The sequence below is a fragment of the Octopus bimaculoides genome, chromosome 1 (assembly GCF_046866305.1).
Source record: "Octopus bimaculoides isolate indiv1 chromosome 1, ASM4686630v1, whole genome shotgun sequence".
Taxonomy (NCBI): Eukaryota; Metazoa; Mollusca; class Cephalopoda; order Octopoda; family Octopodidae; genus Octopus; species Octopus bimaculoides.
In genome coordinates, this window is record NC_142928.1 from 84,947,188 (window position 1) to 84,966,911 (window position 19,724).

The 19,724-nt window shown below is 33.9% G+C and overlaps 1 long non-coding RNA gene across 1 annotated transcript in view; it reads right to left on the reverse strand.

Annotated features, from left to right (window-relative positions):
* LOC106879825 (uncharacterized) overlaps nucleotides 1–19,724 on the reverse strand; it is a 55,107-nt gene that overhangs the window by 15,921 nt on the left and 19,462 nt on the right. The gene's annotated exons all lie outside the window — the stretch shown is intronic.

The window sequence follows — 19,724 nt, forward strand, 5'->3', positions numbered from 1 at the left end:
ATCTCTTAAATATAGAACTGCAAAACCATTGATATATATATATATATATATAAGCCTATATGTATATATGCAGGTAGGTAGGTAGGTAGATAGGTAGGTAGGTAGGTAGGTAGGTAGGTAGGTAGGTAGGTAGGTAGGTAGGTAGGTAGGTAGGTAGGTATCTTTGTATATTTTGTATATGAATAACTATAACTTAGAACACCTGAGGTTACCCCAACAACCCTGCTGAATGATAGTCATAGTGTAGGACACAAAGGTTATTTTATTTTCAACCAACATACACGTTTCTATTTTACTCGTTAAGATACCGCTTTAATGATTCTTTCTATCTGTGAAAACCAAATTACTAATATTAACTATTTTAATTATATATGAGCAAATCGACCCCAGGATTTATTCTTTGTAAGCCTAGTACTTATGCAATCGGTTTCTTTTGCCGAACTGCTATTTTACGGGGACGTAAACAGACCAGCATCGGTCGTCAAGGGTTGTTGGCGGGGAGGATAAACACAGACACAAGCATATACACACACACACACACACACACACACACACACACACACACACACACACACACACACACACATATATATATATATATATATATATGTATATACGACGGGTTTTTTTCAGTTTCCATCCCGTCTACCAAATCCACTCACAAGGCTTTGGTCGGCCTGAGGCTATAGTAGAGGATAGTTGCCCATGGTGCCACGCAGTGGGACTGAACCTGGAACCATGTTGTTGGTAAGTAAGCTACTTACCATATAGCCACTCCTGCGCATGTATATATATATATATATAGTTTTAGGGAAAATAACCAAGTTTCAAGAACTCATCGATGAAAATCCACTATCACATATAGAAAAATTAATAATTAAAAGCACAATAAATGAGTATATTATAAAGTAATTTTATCTTCATTATTATTTTAAACTTAAACTTCGTTCAAATTGTATTTAAACAATGATAATTTAAAACAATGATAATTTATGTAAGATGTTTTTTGTATATAATATACGTTATTGTAATGGATGAAGGGATGATTATTGAATGGTTATTATTTTGATATTATGATATTTTTAATAATTTTTCTATCTTTATATAATAAGTATTTCATATTAATTCATTTGGTACTTATTGTTGGTTGAGATATATATATATAATTATTGTTCTACTTACGATCTGACGAGTAGCTATATTTTTGAATAGAATTTATTTTCGATAATTTCAATTGATTTTAATCGATCTAAATTTCTTTTCCATTTGAAAATTAGTTACGAAACACGTGTAATCTTTTTATTATTATTTTATTATATTTATCTTATGATATTTACTTTACTTTATATTATACTCATTTATTGTGCTTTTAATTATTAATTTTTCTATATGTGATAGTGGATTTTCATCGATGAGTTCTTGAAACTTGGTTATTTTCCCTAAAACTATATATTTTATATATATTTTATCTATAAAGCTCAATTTAATTTTAATTTTTAATAAATTGATTTTAATTGAGTTTTTACCTGTAATTTTGGATTTTGTCCCTAATATTATTATATATATATATATATATATATATATATATATATATATATATATATATATATATATATATATAAACAAAAGTAAATGAGTATATGCATATATACGTACAGGTATGTGCATACCGACATCCACCTGTATGTATAGGTGCATATCTGGGTACAGGACATTGCAAACAAACGTAGACGAGAACACACGAGCCACATAGAGAACACTCCACCTCATCAGCTACCCACGTTTTAACACCGGCGTTTCGACGAGCTTCGGGCAGGACGCATCGTTAAAACGGCTCGTCCCATGGATCGCAGATTAAATTTGTATACGCAAATTAAATCTAGCCATGGAGGAATGCAGTGGCGGACAAAAAACAAGACAGGAAAACAAACAGAAAAGGCTTTACGGCCAGACGAGAAAAATTATGTGTGTATGAACGCGATGAGGCACGGAACCGAGAGAGACAAAGTGGTGGCGTGCGTTACTTGGCGAAAGCCAAGGAAGGAAAGGATTATTGACCGGAAGCATGTGACCATGCCGGTGTAAAGGGAAGAGAGAGAGTGGTAGAGGGAGAAAGGGAGGGAGGAAGTAGAAGAATAGGTGAGCAACGAGAGGAAAAGAGAAAGAGAGGAAATACGAGGGGGAAAAGGAGATACGTAGTAGTAACAGAGGAAGAACAAGAGGGGTAAGGCGAGATACGTAGTAGTACAGAGGAAGAACGAGGGGGGGGGAGAAAGGAAAGAGAAAGAGAAAGAGATAGAGTAGCGTCGGAGGATAAGTTTACGAAAACTACTTACAATTTTTGTGAGACGCTGCGTTCAATCATGTAAAAACAAAAGTAAATGAGTATATGCATATATACGTACAGGTATGTGCATACCGACATCCACCTGTATGTATAGGTGCATATCTGGGTACAGGACATTGCAAACAAACGTAGACGAGAACACACGAGCCACATAGAGAACACTCCACCTCATCAGCTACCCACGTTTTAACACCGGCGTTTCGACGTGCTTCGGGCAGGACGCATCGTTAAAACGGCTCGTCCCATGGATCGCAGATTAAATTTGTATACGCAAATTAAATCTAGCCATGGAGGAATGCAGTGGCGGACAAAAAACAAGACAGGAAAACAAACAGAAAAGGCTTTACGGCCAGACGAGAAAAATTATGTGTGTATGAACGCGATGAGGCACGGAACCGAGAGAGACAAAGTGGTGGCGTGCGTTACTTGGCGAAAGCCAAGGAAGGAAAGGATTATTGACCGGAAGCATGTGACCATGCCGGTGTAAAGGGAAGAGAGAGAGTGGTAGAGGGAGAAAGAGAGGGAGGAAGTAGAAGAATAGGTGAGCTGAGAAAAGGGTATTTTACTTTGATATTTGTAAAACATCCACATGCCGAATAAATGGACTTATCTTTCTATATATCATATAATTACGCAATTAAATCTATATATTATTTGCTATTATTTACCGATATATATGAATTTCAGCAACTTCTTAATATCAAAATAGCATATTTAAAATTTCTCAATGCTTCAAAATACGGGTTAAAACACACATACAAGCACTCACACAAACACACATACATATACATACACACTGACTGATTCAGACACATGTATACGTCTTTGTCTGTCTGTGAGCTGAGCAGCAGGAGAATTAGGAGAAATGGATCTCAAGACCTGTGTATATGAATTTTTTAATCAGTACGACGTTAAAAATGTTTATCAAATGCAGATGTTCCCGACCATAGTGTTATGAACGTGACTCGGCTCCTAACTCTGTGTGTATATACATATATATATATATGTGTGTGTGTGTGTGTGTGTGTGTGTGTGTGTGTGTGTGTGTGTGTGTGGGTGTGTGTGTGTGTGTGTGTGTGTATATATATCTATATATGAGAGACAGAGACATACAGACAGACAGAAACCGAAGCTTCGAAATCACTGACACCCCGTTTGTATTGGTTTAATAAACATGTGCCCTACTAAAAAGTGTTAATTCAGTTTAATGTTTCATAAAAAGTAATATATACGTATGTACATACATACATACATATATATATATATATATATATATATATATATATATATATATATATAAAAATATAAATATATGTATGTATGCATATATATATGTGTGTGTACATATATATATATATATATATATATATATATATATATATATATATATATATATATATATATATATAGTGTATATTCGATACTTATATACACATACATATTTCTATGCATGCATTTTATTGTACAGCCTTTTATGTGGCTATTGTTATTGAGTATTTATTCTCACATTTTTTCTTCAAAATCAATTTCAGCTGTTATTTCTGAGTGCTTCGACCCGATTCTTGTATTGTATGTAAGGCAATAATTTAATTTAAATACAACATTAAAATACAACGATGTGCAGTTTGCGCATTTTGAGTGAGCATTAGGGCTGATAAAATACATATTTTCTCTTATATCGACAGAGCATTTACAGAAAAATCCACACATGCGTATTTAGTTATGTACGTATATGCATAAAACTCTACGTTTTTGTTTCAAATATATATAGCCAGAATAGCTATACAGATTTTCACACATTATTCGCATACATGGCTGTTATACATATCTGCATATATCCTGATATATTTAAATATATATATATATATATATATATATATATATATATATATATATATATAAGTGTATGTGTGTGAAAGTGTGTGTGTGTGTGTGTGTATATGTATGTAGTAGGGAAGAAAAAGGCTCTCGTTTGGAGTTTTATTGTGTGCAAATATGTGTGATCGGTTGTGTGTATATGTTTGCTTGTGTCTACGTAGCTCATAAAAGTAGGTAAATAATATCGAAGCAATAACCAGAACAATATTGACCTTGCTAGCTCCATTCCAACAGCCAGATTTTAATACATTTATTTATTTATTTATTTATTTATTTATTTATTTATTTTGTTTCCATTCGCTGTCAAGAAACCATTTAACATGACTCCGGCAAAGGTTGTATTATAAAATATATCCTTGATTCAATTATCATCCGCTCATTGTCTGTACCATCACTTCCACAACCGCTACCTCCACCACTGCCAACACGTCGATCATCAGCACTACCAACATGTCGATCACCAGCACTACCACAATCGCAAAACTCATAATATAATGCCATAACGACAAACGGGAGGAACATCGTCAATCAATAAATAAAGAAAGAAAACAACCCCCCGCCTCACTCTCCGTGAAAATCTCAAAAAATGAAAATATTATGCAGTGGAGAGACATTCTATGATATTCATTAGGATTTATCTTAAGTACGAATAAAAACTATTTTCCCTCCGTGAAATAAGAAAGGGAAAACGACCTTTGAAACGCTTTGGATTATATAGTTAAACCGGAAATTGAACTTCGACACTTACTGAAGTTATGATGCGATTTAGTTTCTCACTATATATATATATACACACACACATACATACATACGTACATACATACATACATACAAAGTACATATATATATATATATATATATATATATATATATATATATATATATATATATATATATAAGTGTATGTGTGTAGGCGCTATTTATATTTTCAAATTTTCACCCTTTCCGATAGCAATATATAGAATCTCTTCTTTGAAGAGGTGGTATATGAACATAATAGTTTCGTATCTACATTACGTTAATTTCATTTTATGACAGAATCCACTTCTTTTTTATTAATGTTGTTGTTTTTTGAAGCGGTGAAATGGCAAAACTCTAGATTGCACGATAAAATGCCTTGCAATACTTGGTTACATCCTTTTACTTTCTGAGTTCAATATTCTCTGAGGTTGTTCATGCCTTTCTTTATTCGGGATGGGAGTGGGGAATCCATGAGATAAATACCTGTCAAGTACTGAATTAACTATGTCGATTATAGACTTCTCAAAATTATCGCTTTTTGACCAAGTTAGAATTGGTTATTATTGTTATTATTCTGAGAGTGCATTAGCATAGACTGTTTAAAGCAGTAAACTATATAGCTATAAATTAACTATGTCAATTATAGCCTGTTTAATACAGCAAATTGCAAGGTTATATGCTTATGTTTCATTACGTTCTGTGTTTAAATAAATCTATCTTGCATTTTGTCATTCTATTTTTTGAGAAAAAAAAAATATATAATAAACACTAATCAAGAATTAGAATCGAGAAACCGACTTTCGTCCTTGCCTACAATTGGAATCATTATTGTTATTAATCTATAGAGAAATAAAAGCTGAGTCTGTTGTTAACACAAATGATTAATTAAAAATATTATTTTCTTTCACTTTTAAAGAGTAGAGAATAGAAAGAGAACTCTTCCGATCTTGATGGTAAAATAACTGAAAATACCAGTTCGTCACTTTGCATGAGAATGCGAATTAAAATAGATTAGAATTAGGACAAGGATATAACATTTAAAACACAACGGTAAGAATTGAATTTCTACTTTCAACAACTAAGATAACTTTGCATACATAAGTGAACAAAAATGTTCATAGATAGTTCAGTGTTTTATAAAGTTTGTTGGATAAAGGAAAAGAAAATGTCTGCTTCGGTAGAATAATTTATTTTGAATAGACAAACACCTGTTTGCAGATACGTGGCTATCGTGAAAAGGAAAAATAGTCATGTAAACGTACACTGACGTAAAGTAACACATAAGGATTATTTTGCAGCTAGAACAACGCTATCGTTTAGCTGGAAGAAAGAGTTTTATGTACAACAGCTTAATAAGGCTGCGGTGGGAAAGTTACTGTTGACCGCTACAAAAACGATTCAGGAAGGCATCCAGACTAGCGACGCACAGCAAAATTTCTAGCTGTTAAACATGTGCTCGTAAGCTCTATAAGAAGCTTATGATCTTCCTGAGGATTTACGGGTGACTGGAATAGTGACTCTCAACTCGAGTGGTAGCGTCTCTCTGACGCAAATGGGTGCTGTGGGCTTAGAAGGGGATAGCAAATGTAAAGGGGTGTTATGCGCGCTGGGTGTTTAGAGTGACTCGTTTTTGTTCGAATTTCTTAGAAATAAAATATTTAAACTAAGTATTTGCTTTTTTTTTAAATATTTTGAAAAGGAAAATCTTTGTCGGGCTTATGAGTAGGTCATTATTTTAACAGTCAGTAAAAATATGATCAATGATGTCCCAAGATTCGGTGTTGCTAATTTATTGTTTTTAGATCTCAATCAATAAATATAACATTTTGATTAAAATGAATAAATAAATGCGCCCTTTAAAATCCGAGCCAGGATCATGGGCCCGGTTTCCCGGTTTCATTGGCATATGTGTTCCCCAGGTGGACGGGACGCCAGCTCATTGTAGCGTTACTCATTTTTGCTAGCTGAGTGAGTTAGAACAACGGGAAACGAAGTGCTCTGCTCAAAAACACAACGCGCTGCCCGGTCCAGAATCCGAAACCACAATCTTACGATAATGGAGCTGCCACGCGCCTCCACTAACATTTTCCATTACGATCAATAATTAAAATTAAAGCAAAACAGATTTGTTTTCTTTATTCCTTCAACATTTATTTTCATCTCTTTTATCGAAATACTTTCTATGTGTAATATATACTTTCATTAAGTCGCCGAAGATAGCTGCCAAGACTCCCCCGAACAAGTCTTGCATGAAAAGATAAAGCATGATGGGCAGACCACCCAGCCCCGGGGAATTCTCCCTTGTGCAATCAGCCATCGTTTATGTATTTCATCAGCTATTATCGGCCTTTCGTAAAACTACGCATACCTTTCTGAAACACCCGGATAGTTATAACTTATCTTATCGTAATTACGTTGAACTAATCAGTCGTGAGCCCGTGTTGATGGAAGATAATGAAAACCGATGTAGATCGGCGTTGTTGTATTTATAGTTTATACAAGACAGTTTCAATTCTCATTTTTAGGTAATTTTTGTGGTGCCACTGAAACATTTGTATAAGGCACAAGTATCCGTCGGTCTCATTCCCAGGCTTTACAACTGTCAGTAACGAGGCCACACACTCATAGCGGAAGTACAAAGAATGAGAACGATTCTTCTCAACAATGTACGAATACTTATACGCAACATTATATACAATAGGCTACGCATACATTGTCTAACCCCCTGCACCAATTAGATGCTCCATCACTTCCTATCGTCACGGAATATAGAAAATAACAGCGGTGCAAACGAGCGGGAGCGAACGATAGAGAGGGATGGGACAGATTGGTTGTCGAATGCACCCCTTCCTTAAAACATTGACAAAAATAAGTTTTTCATTCAGTTCCCATCTACGACTCTTTAGTTAAACATCTTGCTTTAATCAACAAGATGGAAGTTAACTGTGAATTAATGTATATAAGGCGAAGGCTGTTATATACAGTTAGGTTACAGCGATTTACAAGTGTCTATTTCGTTTGTTCGTCCCTTTCTCTGGTAGAGATTATATGGCAATGAGATTTGATTCGGAAGTTCTGTCGACATACTGTACCTAACAGAATTTTCAAGGTTCTACAATCAACGCGACAGTAACTTCTATGTCTATAACCACTTATTTCGCTCTAAGTCTAAGAACCCAAGTCACCTAGGAAAAGGAATATCATATGACTTTCTTATTCGAGTGTGTGCGAGAGCTCGAATGCATCATGTATATATATATATATATATATATATATATATAGGGTATGAAAGGTATTTGTGTCAAGAAGACCCAAAAGGTATCGGATAAACGCTAAGTAAGTGCTATGGATAGACTGAGGAGTCCAACGTGGGTCATGTATTAGCATGCATATATATAAATTGAGAGAATGGGATAAAAAAAACAAGGCAGTAAACAAATTTCATAATATTTATCCATAAACGTCTTACAGCTGTTTCCGGGTTATTTTATATATCCTTTCATCAGAGACGGTGCGAGAAAATATTTGAGTATTAATTATTATAGAGAGGTGAAATACAGAGGGAAGTAAGAAAATGAATATAGAAGTGAGACACATAAGGATATTGTATTTGCAGTTCCATTATTCAAGTAAAATGTTGTATATTAGTGGTGAAAAATCGTTTTTGGTGAAGACATTTTCTAGTACCTGTGTGTGTGAGTTCCAACGGTAGTTATATTTGGTCATTCCAAGCATAGAGCCTTGTAAACAGTGTTCATCGATTGAGATATGTTCTTTTTTTGTGTCTGTGAATTAAAATGTGTTGGTAGTGTTAATGGATAGACAGAGGTAGGACAGATGTGTATGATTAGAAAGAGGAGATGGGTCAAATATATATATATATATATATATAATTTATATAAGGGCATTACTATATAGTAATGCTTCACGCTTAGAGGGACTAAATAAGTCAAAACTACCAGGAGGTTAATTTTTGAAAGTTGCATTCCCTCGCTTTCGGTAAATATGTGCTTATTTTTTGGTAGTTTTGACTTATTTAGTCCCTCTAAGCGTGAGGAATTACTATATAGTAATGCCCTTATATAAATTATATATATTTATGGAAAAAAACGATGGGTTTTTTTCCTTATGGGGTTTTTTCACGCTGACTACTTGATAAATTCTTATAAAGATTTTATCCTATATTATATTATAAATAATTAGAATATTTTCAGTGCTGAATATTATTCTGTAAAAGCACGTGTTACCGAGATGCAACTGGATAAAGCCAGCCTCTTTCACGGATATATAAGGATGAACAGAAGTCATCGTACTTTGTTGGGTACATTGGGGTATGTTGATTTTTGTTTATTTTTTATGTGTCTCGACCATACGTGCACTGATGAATAAAAGATGCAGCTTACTACATTGCTGCATTAATTATGAAACCAGTGGTTTGCCGTTAAGTTAAATGTTTTTAGGAGGTTAATTTTTGAAAGTTGCATTCCCTCGCTTTCGGTAAATATGTGCTTATTTTTTGGTAGTTTTGACTTATTTAGTCCCTCTAAGTGTGAGGCATTACTATATAGTAATGCCCTTATATAAATTATATATATTTATGGAATAAAACGATGGGTTATTTTCCTTATGGGGTTTTTTTCACTCTGACTACTTGATAAATTCTTATAAAGATTTTATCCTATATTGTATTATATATATATATAAATATATATATATATATATATATATATATACGTACTTCAACACATACATACGCATACAAACTCTTGTATGTTCACGCGCATTCACACACATGCACACTCATTCGTATCCATTTTTGTTTGTGTGTGTGTGTATATATATATATATATATATATATATATATATATATATATATATATATACATATATACATATACACACATAGATATATACACACATTCTCATACATACTGGCGTGTATCCGTTTGCATGTTCATACATACGTACACACATGCACACACATACGTCCATACATATACATATACATACATCAGGTCTCAGCTTTGCAATTTCAATTCTTCAGATTTGTATCGGCACTGTAGATATCTGTAATTATTTTAGTGTTGTGTTGGCTAATGCATACGGGTATATGTGATTATGTATGAGTACGTGTATAGATATTTTATATAAGTATGGATTTTACAACAAAAATAGCTAATCTTCAGCGTTCTTCTATTAAATATTCTGTAAAACTTATGGCTAGGTTGGATCTTCTCAGAGAATCCACTATTCCTTAATGCATTGTTGAAATAGGGTGCAATATTCGTCTACCTACATTACTGACTAGGTTCCTAAGAATAACTGGTGGATGATTAGATTCTTTGTTAATATAAGATAGCTTTTCATTAGGCTTACAGGGCTACACAATCCAACCCCACCTTCCCTATCCATCCCATCCTAACCCCTCCCCAGTAGAAAAGAATATAAATGATATTTATTCGGATTTTTGCAACAATATGCTCAAGGATATTAGAGAATGTTGTCACTATTGTTGCTTGGGTTCCTTGAGTACACTTTTTTCCCCTTTGACAATCAAACCAGCTGAAAAAATGAATTATACTCCGGAAAACTTAGTCAGGTATGCAATTATTAATACGCATTTAATACAACACATTCCTATTGTAGTGTTTATGGCTCATCCAGTCTACATATACACACACAAGCAATTGTATGATGATGATGATGATTATGGCGATGATGATGAGCTCACCAAATCTGGTCGACGGATGACCATTTAGTTGTTTGTCGAATTAAACATCTTAGCTCGTTGAACCATCATGGAATTGGTTTAACATTCCACAGACTTGTACGTGTAAACTTTATATCTGTATTCAATTACAATCAGTGTGACACATTGTGACAAGGCCCAACGCCCATCGCTCTTATTTAATCTCTTTTGATTCATAAGCTATAGTAAAAAAAAACATTCGCCCAAATTCACGTTGTGTGTTCTCGAAACCGGGACAATATACATGATTGCAAACCAAAGGTTCTTAATGATTTCGCCATACTTGTGGGCGTGTATGTATATGTGTGTGAGAGAGAGAGAGAGAGAGAGAGAGAGAGAGAGAGAGAATGAGAGAGGGAAAGAGAGAGCAAGAGAGAGAGCATAATTCTATTTTGGAACAATGTGTGAGGATAGTTCTATTTACGCTGCATGTATGTTTGTATATATAACGCCAGCCATCAGACTGCAGTCATGTAGAATAACCGCCTTGAAGAGTTTTAATTGAACAAATCGACGCAAGTTTGGCATTCATTGTATCAATATCTTTTGCCGAACCGCTATGCAACGAGACCGTAAAGAAACCAGCACTGGTTGTCAAGCGGGAGGGAGAAACACAAGTACCAAGACACACATATACGACTGGCTTCCATGCAGTTTCATTCTATCAAATTTAACTACAAGGCGTCAATCGGTTCGATACTGATAGAAGACACTTGTCCAAGAAACGATGCAGTTGGACTGAGCTCGAAGCCATGTAGTGGCAAAGGAAACTTCTTAACCACACAGCCAGGCCTATGCCTTTTCACAGCCAATATAAATGATATATATATGAGGAGGCACAATTGCCCAGTGGTTAGGGCAGCGGGCTCGCGGTCATAGGATAGCAGTTTCGATTCCCAGACCGGGCGTTGTGAGTGTATATTGAGCGAAAACACCTAAAAGCTCCACGAGGCTCCGGCAGAGGATTGTGGCGAACCCTGCTGTACTCTTCCACCACAACTTTCTCTCACTCTTACTTCCTGTTTCTGTTGTACCTGTAATTGAAAGGGTCAGCCTTGTCACGCTGAATATCCCCGAGAACTACGTTAAGGGTACATGTGTCTGTGGAGTGCTTAGTAAATTGCACGTTAATTTGATGAGGAGGCTGTTGGGTTGATCGGATCAACTGGAACCCTCGACGTCGTATGCGACAGAGTGCCAACAACATAAATGATATGTACCTGGATTTTTGCAACTACATATTGTATTTTATAAAATCACAACCTTAAATATAAGTTTTAATGTGTAAATAGCAGATAGTTCGTATCAGAGACTGCAAAGAAGGACACACAAAATTTTTTTATATGTACTGTGTATCACGGCAGTTTGATGAAGCTGAGTCCGTAACGATTCTGCCAGCTCGTAATGTTGTTGTTGGCACTCCGTCGCTTACGCCGTCGAGGGTTCATGTTGATCCGACCAACGAAACAGCCTGCTCGTGAAATTAACGTGCAAGTGGCTGAGCACTCCACAGACACGTGTACCCTTAACGTAGTTCTCGGGGATATTCAGCGTAACACAGTGTGACAAGGGTGACTCTTTCAATTACAGGTACAACAGAAACAGGAAGTAAGAGTGAGAGAAAGTTGTGGTGAAAGAGTACAGCAGGGTTCGCCACCATCCCCTGCCGGAGCCTTGTGGAGCTTTAGGGGTTTTCGCTCAATAAACACTCACAACGCCCGGTCTGGGAATCGAAACCGCGATCCTATGTCCGCGAGTCCGCTGCCCTAACCACTGGGCCATTGCGCCTCCACTCCAGCTCGTAATATATATCGCATAAAGTACAACTTTAACGGAATAAAAAGTAACAGAATCACCAACTAGAATCGAAACATGAGCCTGCTAATTGTCAGAGACGATTCTGCCATACGTGTAAATTATTGTAAATCACTCACTCTCTCTCTCTCTCTCTCTCTCTCTCTCTCTCTCTCTCTCTCTCTCTCTCTCTCCTCTACTCTACTTCTTCTATTCCTATATAAAACGCACATTGCAACGATGTTTAATCGTATATGAGCTCCAGTGTATTGAAAGACAAACTGTATGTTACGTTTATACATAGAATATATATAAAAATGAAAAAATAATTGTTTATATTTGTAAATGATAGATGTGTAAATATTTGTCTTTGTATGGGGGGTGTAGAAGTGTATGTTAGTATGTGGTATATATGTTGGGTAACAGATATAAATGTTGCTATTTATGTCTGAGCATATTCAAACCAATATCGATGATGAAAACATAAAAACATATACATAATAAAGTCATTTAATAATTAGTGAGCCAATATATAAGTCTCCGATAGCCTCAAAAACTTACGCTATCCAAGTAAAAACATGATAGATCACGTTCTGGTAATCAGCTAGAGACCTAAAATGAGGTTATGCGTTCTAAATAAAATATGAATTATCTTTCTTTCATGTGTTATTGATAATCGAAATATACCAGCTTATTCCACAAAAAATATGAAGACAAAACTAATATAGGTTATCTACAAACTGCAATGGGTTCAGTCTTTCATTCACTTACTCTCCCTTTTCTCCTTCTCTTTCTTTCTCGCTCTCTCCCCCCTCTTTTTATCTATATATATAGAGAGAGATAGATAGATAGATAGATAGATAGATAGATAGATAGATAGATAGATAGATAGATATAATGCCTTATCATAAATTCCAACGAACATTATTTTTTACTTGAGTTACTACTTAGATCTTTTATAGCGATTTTAGAACTAGCTTGTTGAAACAGAAATTCATTTTTGTTTATTTATTATTAATACATTGTTATAAAGATAATCTTCATTTTCTTTATGATTAACTTTATGAAATTTGCATTTACTTAAGTGAAACTTAGATTCAGCTAACAATAAAATGAACTGACAAATAGCTAACTAACTGAAAATTAAAACTTTATGTGTAAAGTAAAATAATTTTGCCAAAAATAAAACAAAGAAAATATTTGGTTACTTAAACAGGCTTAAATTTTACTATAGTCAAACATTTAATTTACTTAACTACTTTCTTTACATTTGTGAAAAAAAATAACTACTAATGTTACCAGCAGTCATTACTTTATTTTCAAATATTAAAATACTTTTAAAATTTATTTACAGTGAAGGTTAGCAATAGTAAAATAATTTGGATGAAATATAGTTGATCAGTATTGAATGGCTTGGCTTATTTGAATATTTTATTTAATTGGTAATCCATTCAAATTTTATTTTAGCTGTGAAATTTTAAGTTCTTTTCTTTTATTTTAGGTTTACCCATTGACCTGTATTTTTTTAGATTTATTAAATACTTAAGAATATTGTTATCCATTGCTCGCATTTTCATTCTAGTCCACTTTTTTTTACAGGTGATGCAGAAAAATTAATAATTTTTATTCTAATAATAAATTTAGCATACTTTTTCATATGATTTCATTTCTTATTGATCAATGTTTAAAACGTATTCATTCTTGTTAGAAATTCTAAATTGAATAGCACTTTCTTTACTTTGAGTATTATGAAATCTGCATATTTAGAATACATTTTTTAATTAATATTTATCAGAAATAAAATTTTTAAGAAGAGAGCAATAATAAAATATATAAAGCACTAATTATGAGCAATGAGGAATCAAATTAATTAGGAGAGGTCGACTAAAAAGCAAAAAACTTATAGACAGGATTTTCTGTTTGCCCTGTATTGACAAGTTGTCATTTACATAGTTGCAAAACACATATTTACAAATGGCAATTACTGAAGGCTTAACATTTTTCTCTTTAATATATTTTTATGGAGATAGCAATAAAAAATACATCTGATGGACATCTTTCATTTGAATAGAAATAAAATATAGTTTGCTTTTCAAATATCTGAGTTATTTTGAATCAAAATCAATTTACCAATTTTTTTGTCTACTTAGAGCTACATAACATTATTATCTAATATCTTTTAACTAGAAGATTCTACTCAACGAGATCTTTTAAAGGGGTATATTTAAAATATAGTTTTTCTTTTAAATAACTGAGAAATTACGAGTCAAATTAAATATTAGGCGTCACTCTCCAATTTTTGGCCCTACATCATTATCATAACTTTTTTTTTTTCTACTGAACCAAGTTTCGATTATTTTGTGTCAAAATGTAGCTTACTGCTGGTCCATCATAGGGCAAAAACACGTATTTTATGGAACTCGGAGAGGTCAAAATTTAAATTTTCCACAGGAAATTATGAATTTAAATCATCAATAAGACCAACTAAGATTTGCATGGTAATTTGTTCGTCACCTTACCGTATCTATAACTATGATTTACTGGATAACGTCTAGTGTGTTTAATTCTGAATGAACAGATGCATGCACCTCTACGTTAATAATGTTAATATACAGTATGCTCCAAAGTATATTAAGCCAAATATTAGTGATACTGTAACATGCTTTCAAATTTTAAGACAAGACCAGCAATTTCAGGAGAAGTGTTAAGTCGATTACATCGACTCAAGTATTCAGCTGGTTCTTATTTTATCGACCCCGAAAAGATAAAAGACGAAATCGACCTCAGAACGTAAAGACGGACGAAATACCGGTAAGCATTTTGCCCGGTGTACTATGATTCTGCCAACTCGCTTCCTTAATGGCACTGTAATATAAGTGCGCTTATAACGAGTATGTGTGTTATGCATATTTTCAATATGAGGGTTTTTGCTTTTTCTTCTGGGCCTATGACAAATATTCCAACAGACTGATACACAAGTTAATGTCCGGAATTCAGTACCTGATATCTGCTATATATGATACATTCGAGTGCATGAATCTCTTCTTCTACTCTGCATCTTTCATATAGACACTGCTGTCATAGCTAATTTCATATAAAATATCAATATGATTTAATATGAGATATTGATTAAAAAATACGTGAAGCATATATTACATGTAGTTATTACTGAAGTATCTGTTTATATGTTTAACTATTTCAGTTTATATGCCTGTGTACTTGTATGTGTGTGTGTGTATGTGTATATGTGTGTGCGCGCGCGTAGACAGAAAGACAGACAGACAGACAGATAAACAGACAGACAGACAGACAGACAGACAGACAGACAGACAGACAGATAGATAGATAGATAGATAGATAGATAGATAGATAGATAGATAGATAGATAGATAGAGCTATATACATACATACGAGTTTAAGGCATATACGTATGCATATATGAGTGTATGTGTGTGTGTGTATCAGTAGTAAAAACCCAGCACAGAAGACAGAGGTCTTATATGACTAGTAAGTAAAATGCGTAAAAGATATAGACAGTATCAGAATGAAAGAGGTAAGTAGGGACAAACGCAAACGTTATTTCTTAATTAGTTTTTCAGCGAAGTTTACTGCATTCCTGTTTCGTTATTAACACGTTATACAGTAAATAAATAGAGGCAGCTTTCACTTCACTGTATTTGTTGATTATTAAGTAAACAAACAAATGTAGTTACATTGATACACATATCAAATCCCTGGAAGGGTTCTTTGCATGCGCCTGATTTGTACATAAACACACAAGTTGAAGAAAGACTGTTCACACTAGAACCTACTAGATAAACAACTACATATAAACATTCATGCTATTTTAACCAAAGTTATCAAAATCTTTCTTTTCTTTCTAATCTTTCGCATCCCAGTTTGTTAAGATATGTCCACTGATTAACGAACCAGGTGTTAAATACGTCAAACACGTTATGTATAAATAACCGCAAATATTTGTACTTTTGTGTATTTCAGAGCTACATCTATTGCATGTGTGTGTGTGTGTGTGTGTGTGTGTGTGTGTGTGTGTGTGTGTGTATGTGTGTGTGTATGTATGTATGTATGTATGTATGTATGTATGTATATATATATATATATATATATATATATATATATATATATATATATATATATATGTATATATACATACTTATAAAACATGCATATCATATACATATATATATATATATATATATATATATATATATATATAACATGCATATCATATACATATATGTGCATGTATACGCATATACGTACATACATACACACATACATATATATATACATACATGCATATGAAAAAGCGACCAAAGGTCCCTTCCCGAGCCATAGGTTCTGTGGCGCATATTTTCCCCGTGGACAGGACTTATTTTTGCCAGCTAAGTGGACTGGAGCAACGTCAAATGAGATGTTTTTTCTCAAGTGCACAACACATCACCCGGTCTAGGAATTGGAAACACGATCTTACGATCAGGAATACAAAGCCTTCAAAATTAAGCCACGCCCCTCCACACACACACATACACACAACCACCACACACATGCACGAATAGCAGCATTTGTTTTAGGCATGACGTTCTGAAAGCATAGCTATATCCTGGTATAATCCCTTTTCATCGCAATTATTTTTCAAAATTTTCCATACCAGTTTGTTTCTGACAATAAATTCTGTAAAACCTTCATTAGTGTTCCTAGTGTTTCATTAGTCACTGAATCTAAAATTCTTGCTGATCATTCGTGGTTTGTTCGCTTGTTCACAAGCTTATTTGTTAGTAATAAAAAGGTTTTATCTTTCATGCTTTTGAAGTATTAATGGTAATTACGTGTTTGTTGTCTGAGTTCATACTATCGCCCCGTCCTCACAGTAAATATAAAGAATATCAGAATTCCCGCCCAAACTCATGTTTCTAATATCTATCTCCTTGATTTCAACATCACTACCCTTAATAGATCTGTAGATTAAGTTGATCACTTTCCCCATCTTCAAAGTTTTCTTTCTAACAAATGTTCTTCTTAAAAGTGTGGGTAATGCAGAATTGGATCAGCCCATTCAGCTGATCTAGAAAACGAGCAAAATGTGTTTTAAGAACTAAGACCTAGCACAAAAAGACAATGATATTGTTTTAAGTTGCCGTCATCCCAGCATTATTATACGGTTGTGAAATATTGACATTTTCGACCATCAAGAAACTTGAGCATTTCCATCAAAAAGTGCTCTGCGTCATCCTAAACATTAAATAGTATGACTCCATAACTAATAACGCTGCCATCAAGAAAGCCAGCAGTTGATTCATAAAATCCACCCGCCATTAAACGATTTCTATGAGGGTCACAATATGTGGTCAGGAGAGCAGAAATATTTTATCATCAAATGTTTTTCAGTGAATTAACTACCGCAAAAAGCAACAGCGAAGGTGTCTCCTCGGCCGTTACAAATTACAGCTAAAAGTCAACTCACGAAATGTATGGAATTAAAGCAAATGCACGAAACTAAGAATGGAAAAACTACAGCCTAAAACTGTTCCAAATGGCATCACTTTATCACCACAGGAATCAAAAGAAAAAGAAAAGTTGGAGAAAAAACGTAAAGAACGCAAGATGCAGCAACACTTTGTGTCAAAAATTTGTTCTCCTTTGTTTTGAGAGAAAATTGGTCTTCAACACCCTCGACCACCCAATGAAGAGGAAATAGGAGTCTTCTATAACGAGAGGCAGCCAATGACGTTATGATATTTTTGATAATGCGTTCATCTGTTCCATTTTAACTTTGATTCATGTAACAGAATTTACGTGTTGCTTATGTATTTTTAATAGGCCTGATATATGATGTATTTGCATCGTTGCATGAGTTATTGCCGTGATCAATGTTATAGTCTTGTAAAGCCTAAATCATGGCCCGAGATATAAAGCCTTCACTAATAAAGTGTTAAGTTTTGTGTTTGTTTATCTTTAAGTAAATAAAGCAGCCGTATAGGATAACTATCGATAAGCATTTCATTTGGAGTCAGTATCTGATTTCTTCAGAAATAGCCAAAGACTTAAATTAAACATAAGTTTACAGTGAAGAATGCATAACATATACAAATTGATAAATCTCATTTACATAAGTACTTTCTAATAGTGCATTTATAAATAGTCTTTTTCTCTGGGCAGTTAAAGCGAGTGTTTGATAGCCGATGAAATTCCAGCGCAGTGTTAGAAACAGTCCACCTGATTCTTCTTTTTCTCTCCACGAAGGTTTTGTACAGATGAAAAAGATGTTTACTCCGGTCTACACATACATACAATACATTGATGTATTCTGTAGAAAGGTATCACATTGAAAAAATACATTGTTAAAAACACCAGTAATGTATTAAGATATGAACTGTAGATCGCAGGTCAAGACTTTCCGCAAACGATTAATGGTAAATGACAAGGAAACATCGTAAAAAGGCCCAATGTACATTAAACAAAGTCGGGTTATTATTTATCAAATATTATTATAGCCTAGTCATGTAACAGAAGACAGGTTCGTTGACTTTGCTAGTCAGTAATTTCTTGCAATAATACTTATTAATTCCCAATTATAGGTTCCACTATAACGGAAGTTAGATGTTCTACGGGGTAAAGCCAGGGTTATATTTTACGTCAGAATATGAAGAAAGCATTGCAAGTTGGAGATGCAAACCGTTTAAACTGCCTAATTAGAGATCTATTCGGTTTTAGGTTGTGTGGTATTGATTTTATGAGTATTTATGAGAAAATTTTATGTAGGAGCCTAAATAGAAATGTGTGTGTATTAATATGAACGATCAAGTAATACAGGACAGTCACAGAAAACAGATCGCAGAGAGAAAATTCAAGGGCAAAATATTATCACAAAAAGAAATAGCAGAGGGAAAACGTCAGAGACAGAATAGTTATAGAGAAAAAGAAAACATGAGAAGTAATCGCAAAACAGCATCACAAAAAAGACGGAGAAATGTGCTATAGAAAGAAAATCATAGAAAAATACATTACAAAAAAAATGTAGCAGAAAATAAAACGTCATAGAACGGAAACTTACAGAAAAAAAATTCTTTAAGACGTCACAAGTAGAAATATATATTTTTTAAAAAGCCACAAGAAAAGATGTCACCAGAAGAAGTCACAGAAAAATGCTACAGAAGGTAAAGTGTAAAAAAAATACAATGTCGCTGGAAGTAA